Here is an 8,486-nt window from a genome sequence, read left to right on the forward strand (position 1 = left end):
TGGAAAGAGAGAGAGTGAAAGAAAAAGAAAGAAGAAAGCCCACAGAGCATTTAAAAATGTTTGTATTTGTTATCTACAAAATGCTAGGAAGCACTTAGTTCCAATAAAATCAACAAATTTTAAATCATGCAAACTTTATCCACATTTTGCATTATTAGCATTTTACATGCAGTTTTCCTGACACAGATAAAGCACGTTTCCTTCCCCAAAGAGTTTGCAATCTAAATAAGACAAGACAATTATATAGAAGACAAGACAGAGGAAAACAGTTCAGGAGGGGGTGAGAGATGTGTGTAGATTGTTGATAAGGAGAAGACTGTAAGGGGAAATGGATTGAAGACAATTTGTAGGGTTCCTTAAAAATAAGAAACTCAGCAAGCTACACAGTTTATGGTTACAAACATATTTCTGATAAGATTGTGTTTGCATTTAAATGTGTAGATTCAGTCTGTGGTTTACACAGAGGAAACACTGCCTTCTTGGCATGACCCTTTCATAGACCCTATCTAGATAAGAGTCTACATGAAAGTAACTAGAGACTTAGGTGCATCATTTTTTGTGTGCTGAACTTAAGACTCCAAAAAAGAGCTTAAATACTTGGCACATTCTGGAAATCAGGTCCATGACTCAAGTTTTGCAGCAAAAAATTGGGGTATCCAGTCATTAGTCACTTTTCAAAAATGAGGCTGTAGGTTCATAAATTATATTCCCTGGATAAAAGCAGATGTTAGTTGCACACAGGGCCAATAGTCAGGAGAAAGGTTAGATTACTGTCCAAGGATAAAACTGCTTAAAAATAGCTGCTGAATAATTTCTTGAAGGTAGGTTTCCATATAAATAAGTTTTCTGTCCTCTGCATGTGGCTAGTCACAATTCTTATTTCTGTCCTCTCCACCAGCTTAAAGTCTGAATAATATATGGCAGTTACTTCAACCTTGGCAGTGATGCTTCCTTGGATTGCTTAGGACTGAGCTGAACATGGACATTTAGGTGGCAAGGGACCTTAGGAAGGAAGTAGACCTGATTTTGATACTGGCATGCCTTTTAAGAGATTTGGATAGCTGTGGATAGTTCACTAAAAACATCAGCACAATGCTCAGCAGCCATCAAAAAGGCAAACAAAATGTTAGGAATTATTAAAAAGGGAGCTGTAAACAAAACAGAAAGTCTCATTATGCCTCTTTATAAATCCATGATGCATCCATACCTTGGATGCTGGGCACTGACAGAAGTGATGTTTGTCGTGTGATCAGCCCCCTGAAAGTGCTCTACAGTTGCTCCAGAGCACTTTACAAGTGCCCAACTGAATGAAAAATTAACCCTCATTACATAAGGGTTCAGAGGAAGGTGCTCCAAAGCACAGCACCTTCATTACTTTCTGTCAGTTCCTGTCCAGGAGCAGAGCTGGGCTGCATCAGCCCATCCCTGCCCTCGGTGCTGTCTTCAGGCTGGGAAGGGGGAGAAGGGAGAGGAGGGAGCTCCGTCTGGGGTTTGCCCAGCCTTCGTTTGCAGCAGGGTCTGCTTCAGCCAACTCACAGCTTGTAACAGAGTCTGCTTCAGCCACCTCACAGAGACATCCTTTGGGTTGACTACCCTGCTCTCCCCAAGTATGCAGCCATAGGAACTTCTCAGCAATGAGGTGGTATCAGGGCACCTGCTTCATCTCCAGGTACAAATACAGGGGCTTGTCCTCAGCCTTGTGAACATCTATGTCCCAGTTTATAATATGGAGATGACCCATTTCTATCAGAAGGCAGCCACCTATTTCTGGATCTTGAGCCCTCATGAGTGCCTGGTCCTTGGCAGGGACTTTAATGTCACTTTTGAGGTGCAGGACAATACTGGTAGGGAGTGGAGCCGAAGAGCTCCAAAGTGGAGCTCAATTCCCACACACATTCCTGCCCCCTGACCCAACAGAGAATGACTGTTGGGTCACTTTAACACATGGCACTTTCTGTGAAGCACCATGAGTTACAGCAAGGAGATGCATGTCTGTCAATGTCCACTGTGTCCAGTTTTGGTCCCCACACCTCAAAATACATACAGAAGAACTAGAAAAGGTATAGAGAAGGGCAACAAACATGGTAAGTGATATGGAGGGGCTTCCATAGGAGGAAAAAATAAAGAGCCTAGGCCTAGACTAGGCCTATTTAGAAAAGAGATGCTTGGGGGAGAAATGGTATGTATTTACAAAATACTAAATGGTGCAAAAAAAGTGAATAGGGATTTATTATTTGCTCTCTCACACAATACAAGAACTAGGGGTCATAAAATGAAATTAGCAGGTAGTAAGTTTAAAACTAACTAGAAAGTTAATCTTCACTAGTTTTTTAATATAAAAACTAGTTAGATTTTAGTCAAGTTAGGTTTCTAGTTTAAAAAAATAGAGAGTTATTTTTTCACACTGTGTGCCATTGAAGTGTGGAACTCGTTGCCACAAGTTGTTGTGGAAGCTGACAGATTAACCACATTCAAAAAAGGGATTGGAAAATTCTTGGAAGAAAGGGGCATTAGTAGCTTGTAACAGAGCCTGGGCCTATGTTCCTGGGGCTCTCTGTTCCTTTAAGGGAGAAGTATCCCAGCGAGGGAGCACTGCAGGCCAAGCAGGGCACAGCAGCTTCAGGTCACTGTGGCAACAGGATAATGAAGCCAATTAAAAGGCACCTGCAGGTAGCCCAGGCAGTCAGCTGACTGGAAGGGGGCAGGGCCTAGGGAATATGTAAGCCTGAGGCTCAGGCTAGCAAGCTAGTCTTTCCCTGGCAGGAAAGTTTTCCCTCTTAAATGGCAGAGGGCTGCTTCTCCTCTTTGTATGTATGTTATAGATGGGGGGCTTATGTTTATGTTGTAGTTACACTGGCAGTTTGGGTTAGGACTGTAGGTGCAGTATACAGAGATCCCATTAGTGCCTGAGGGGCACACAGACACCTTGAGCACAGCCAAGGGCAGGCTCAAGGCCCAAGCAAGGGGTGAGCCCAGACTGGGGGTTGAACCCAGAGAGGGGCAGAGTGCAAGGCCACAAACGCAGGGGCCTGGCACTTGAGAGGAGTTCAGCCGAATAGAGGCCAGGTGCCTGACCTGAAAGGGCCAAAACAAGGGCAGGTGCCTCAAAGCCAGGTCCATTATAGTGGGCCCAGGCTAGAAGGCCTAGCTAGAAGGGGGCAGAGACCAAGGAGGCCGAAGCCCTGACAGAAGAGCAACATTACGGGAGGCTTGGAGCATGGTGTAGGGGAGGAGTGGAGCCACCCAACTAACCCCTATAGCTGTAGGTGCCCTGCAGAGCACAGTCAGCCAGAGAGGCCCAGAGAAGGGCCCTGGGCCTGGGAGTAATAGAGTAGAGACCAGTAGGGTGCCAAGGAACCCCAGTGAGATCCTGTTGGACTGGGACCATGCAAACGCCCATGGGCAGCCTCCCTTTTAATCTTATTATTCTATCAAGGTGTGGTGGGCAAGATGGAGGGCATCCTAGAGGCAGAGCAGGGCATGGTCACAGAGCCACCAGGGTGCATCACAGCTGCCCCTGGTATCCTGATGTGCTACCTAGCTATTGAACATGGGGAGTTTGGAGCATGGCCTCTAAATCAGAACTTCCTAGACCTCAAATACTAGAGGCTATATCTGCAAATAGGAGAAGAACATGGGTAAAACCTGGTCATATCTTGTTCACTCTTCCTTTCAGCATCCACTCTCTGCCACAGTGACACAGGTCTATTTGATGTGCTGTAGGGTCATGGACTTAGCCCATCACAAAAAAAGATAAGTCTCCTTTTATAAGGGAGGCCACCAGGGACACATCAACTGATTTATTGGGAAGACAAGAATGGGAGTGTGGTCATTGGTTAATAACAAGGCATCCATAAGGTGACACCAAGCAGAGCACACTGGCCAGTGCCCACTGCCCCCTGAATGAATCAAGAGAGCCTGCAGATGCTGACCAGTGAAATTTTGCACAGAGACATGAGCAGAGTGACAGGAAGACAGCCCCACACTCACCCAGATTCTTCATGGTTACAGCCTCCTTCCTGGTCTTATAGATGGCCAGCTTGGCCAGAACCAGGAAGAGGTTGACCAGGAGCTCCCAAGCACTGGTGGGGCAATGGATGGGGAGTGCATAATAAAAATGGTGCAGGGAGAAGTGTAGCCAGGACTTCAGCAGGAGGTTCTGGAGGAGACAGAAGAGGGACTGCAACTTGCTGCACTAGAGGTAAGGGCACCAGGTTCTCCCTGCTGGCAAAAGAGGCAGGTGTCAGGGGTGTCCATAAAGTGTGCCAGAGACATGCCCATGATGATGGTTTTGTGGAGGAGCCACCAGCTGAGGTCTGTCATGGTTCATGGGATCAAGGTGTAATACAGACTTGTCCACTCGGGATCCTCGCCCCTGCCCTTGCCTAGGGTGTCCTATCATTTGTTGAGGATGGGATGATAGATTGAGTGGAGCATGAGTGTGTACAGCTGATAGCAGTGGGCTGTTTGAAGGTGGACTGGCTTTGTATCCCCCAGCCTGCTAAGATGGTGGACAGGGAGCACTATGGTGACTGCCAAGGCAGGGGCCCCATGACTAGCTCTAAAGGGCTGGGGGAAACTGGGGGGGTGGGAACTGCCTTTGTGCAGGACCTGGTCAATATAGGCAAGGGCAGTGGATGGCAGGATGGCCTTTACCTCCTAGAGTAAACAGCAGGGAGCACATGCAGCATGAGCATCTCCATGCACCAGGCCAGCATAGAGGTATTCATCCAACCCTGCCTGGCATAGTGCAGGAGGTTTCCAATACAAGTGATGTTGGCCAGTGTACCCAGGGCCAAGGGAAAGGCCTGCTGCTGCCTGCACCAGGCCACCTAGAACTCCTGCAAGGAGGCCACAAAGCCCAAGTCCTCCAGCAGGCTGTTGTTGAAGTGCCAGTAGGCCAGCATATTCTAGATGATTGTTGCTGAAGGGGAGTGGCCTAGTGATGGAGATGTGGACTTGGGTGGCATTTAGCATGGACATGTAGATTCAGCCCAACTGGGAGTGGTGTGCCTGCTGCTTCTCCACCTTGGCAAAAGTGAAGGTGGTGTTGTTAAGATGGTGGGCATGCAAGATGCCCACCAGGGACTGGTCAGTGATGGCCCCACTGACAACATCCACAGCTGCCTGGCTCCACTCCCTACCAGTATTGTCCTGCATCTCAAAGGTGACATTAAAGTCCCTGCCAAGGACCAGGCACTCATGAGGGCTCAAGATCCAGAGATAGGTAGCCACCTTCTTATAGAAATGGGTCATCTCCATGTCATAAACAGAGACATAGATGCTCACAAGGCTGAGGACAAGCCCCTGTATTTGTACCTGGAGATGAAGCAGGTGCCCTGACTCCACCTCAGTGGTGAGACAGGCCTATGGCTGAACACTTTGGGAGAGCAGGGTAGCCAACCCAAAGTATGTCTCTGTGAAGTGACTGAAGCAGACCCTGTCTCCCCACTCCAGCCACTAGTTGGCTTTGGCAGCTGGAATCATGTGGGTCTCCTGCAGGAAAAGCACAGGGTACCACCCCTCCTGGAGAAAAGAATACCTGACACCTGTGGAGACCCGTCCTGCAGCCACCCATGTTGAGGGTAACTACAGTGAGGGATCTCATTGGTAGTGTGTGTTGTTAGGATTGACAGGGCTTTCACAGGAGGCAACACCAGCCATGGAGCCTATCAGCAATCCAGCTGCCCTCCCATAGATGTAGGGGGTGTCATGGAAGCTGAGGGCCTACTAATATTTTTGACATTACTTCACTTCTGCCCCTTGCCTTCCCCCAGAGCCTTCACTGAGTTAAGGACTAGGTGGAAATCCTGTCAGCAGTTCAGGACAAGTTGCACCTTCTAACCAGAGCATAATGTACTCTTCAGGAATTGAAAAGGCTCTTCCCTGGGTACCGCCAGGGCTGAGAGGTCTGCACACTCTATGGAGCCCACTGACTCCTAATTGTCCTACTCCTAGTCCTGTGGTTTGGTGGGCTCCACCTGGCTACTAGATAAGGGGAGTATTTCCCCCTCTTTTGCCCCTGTGGGGGCAGAGCCCCAGAAGAGCACTACCCAAAACACCTAGTCCTCTACATCCCCCAACATCGGGAGGATGAGCAGCAACCCCTTAGGTGGCTGGAAGAGGTAGCATGAGGACTGGCAGGGAAAATGACAGGGCGGTCTGAACAGGGTCCCCCTCGGGCATGGCAAGTGCCTGGCTTCCATGGCCAGTCCCCTTAGCTATCCTCCAGGGTGCCGTTTTATCAGTGCTAGATGAGTTGCAAACTTATGCAAGTGTTTTCTCCTTGGCTAGGGACAGACATTACACATAAACCAGTTTAAGTGATCAGAAACTGGTTTAAACCTGTAACAGAACAGGTTTTCAGTGCACATAAACCAGTTTGAGAATGGCTGAAACTGGTTTGCGATAAACCTGGTTGAATGTAGTATCAGACTTAACTGATTTGGCTCAAACCGGTTTATGAAATGTCTGTACCAGGCCCCTTGCTGGTTTAAATTAAATCAGACTCCCCCAGCATCCCAGCATGCTCTCTGGGCTTGGTGGGGCTCTCTGCTCCACAGCAGGGCTGCCCCCCCTTCCCCCGCTCCCTGGCTGCAGCTCCGGCAGTCTCAGCAGGCATCTGCCTGGCTTCTGCTCCCCCCCCTCCCCTCCCCACTCTCTACTAAGCAGGCATTCCCCTATCCCTCACAGACACCTCTCAGCATTAGCTAGTAGACCACATGCTGGCTACCTCTGAGCTGTGGCACATAGGACAAAGGCTGAATCAACAGGTAGCTAGTAACTTCCCTCTGTTGTTTTCTTAATGAGCTTATAAACACTGAGTTAGGGGTGATAAACATTCCCTGCTGGGCTGATCAGGGTAGTAGGGGAATCCCTCCCTAATCATAGCATCCTGCCTGGACCTGGCCATGCCCCTCCCCGCCCCCCAGCTCAGCTCTGTGAAAGGAAGGGAGGGCTGCTTTAGCACCCCGTGACTTCTAGTGAGAGCCATGGCAGACATGTGCCTGCATTTCTGGGATGTCTTTCTGGTTACAAAATTGATTTAGCCTAGCCAAATTAGACTATCCTGTAAAGATTGAATCAATTCAGGCTCAGGCTTTTTGAATGTCTTTCTCTGGCCCTTGGGGCTAATAAGCTGCCAAATCCTCCCTGCTGCCATTTCAGTCTGTGGCCCACTGCCATTCTTGGTGTTTATGTTGTAGTTACACTGGCAGTTTGGGTTAGGACTGTAGGTGCAGTATACAGAGATCCCATTAGTGCCTGAGGGGCACACAGACACCTTGAGCACAGCCAAGGGCAGGCTCAAGGCCCAAGCAAGGGGTGAGCCCAGACTGGGGGTTGAACCCAGAGAGGGGCAGAGTGCAAGGCCACAAACGCAGGGGCCTGGCACTTGAGAGGAGTTCAGCCGAATAGAGGCCAGGTGCCTGACCTGAAAGGGCCAAAACAAGGGCAGGTGCCTCAAAGCCAGGTCCATTATAGTGGGCCCAGGCTAGAAGGCCTAGCTAGAAGGGGGCAGAGACCAAGGAGGCCGAAGCCCTGACAGAAGAGCAACATTACGGGAGGCTTGGAGCATGGTGTAGGGGAGGAGTGGAGCCACCCAACTAACCACTATAGCTGTAGGTGCCCTGCAGAGCACAGTCAGCCAGAGAGGCCCAGAGGAGGGGCCTGGGCCTGGGAGTAAGTAGAGACCAGTAGGGTGCCAAGGAACCCCAGTGAGATCCTGTTGGACTGGGACCATGCAAACGCCCATGGGCAGCCTCCCTTTTAATCTTATTATTCTATCAAGGTGTGGTGGGCAAGATGGAGGGCATCCTAGAGGCAGAGCAGGGCATGGTCACAGAGCCACCAGGGTGCATCACAGCTGCCCCTGGTATCCTGATGTGCTACCTATGGGGAGTTTGGAGCATGGCCTCTAAATCAGAACTTCCTAGACCTCAAATACTAGAGGCTATATCTGCAAATAGGAGAAGAACATGGGTAAAACCTGGTCATATCTTGTTCACTCTTCCTTTCAGCATCCACTCTCTGCCACAGTGACACAGGTCTATTTGATGTGCTGTAGGGTCATGGACTTAGCCCATCACAAAAAAAGATAAGTCTCCTTTTATAAGGGAGGCCACCAGGGACACATCAACTGATTTATTGGGAAGACAAGAATGGGAGTGTGGTCATTGGTTAATAACAAGGCATCCATAAGGTGACACCAAGCAGAGCACACTGGCCAGTGCCCACTGCCCCCTGAATGAATCAAGAGAGCCTGCAGATGCTGACCAGTGAAATTTTGCACAGAGACATGAGCAGAGTGACAGGAAGACAGCCCCACACTCACCCAGATTCTTCATGGTTACAGCCTCCTTCCTGGTCTTATAGATGGCCAGCTTGGCCAGAACCAGGAAGAGGTTGACCAGGAGCTCCCAAGCACTGGTGGGGCAATGGATGGGGAGTGCATAATAAAAATGGTGCAGGGAGAAGTGTAGCCAGCA

Source organism: Alligator sinensis, unplaced genomic scaffold (assembly GCF_000455745.1).
Source record: "Alligator sinensis unplaced genomic scaffold, ASM45574v1 scaffold499_1, whole genome shotgun sequence".
Classification (NCBI taxonomy): domain Eukaryota; kingdom Metazoa; phylum Chordata; order Crocodylia; family Alligatoridae; genus Alligator; species Alligator sinensis.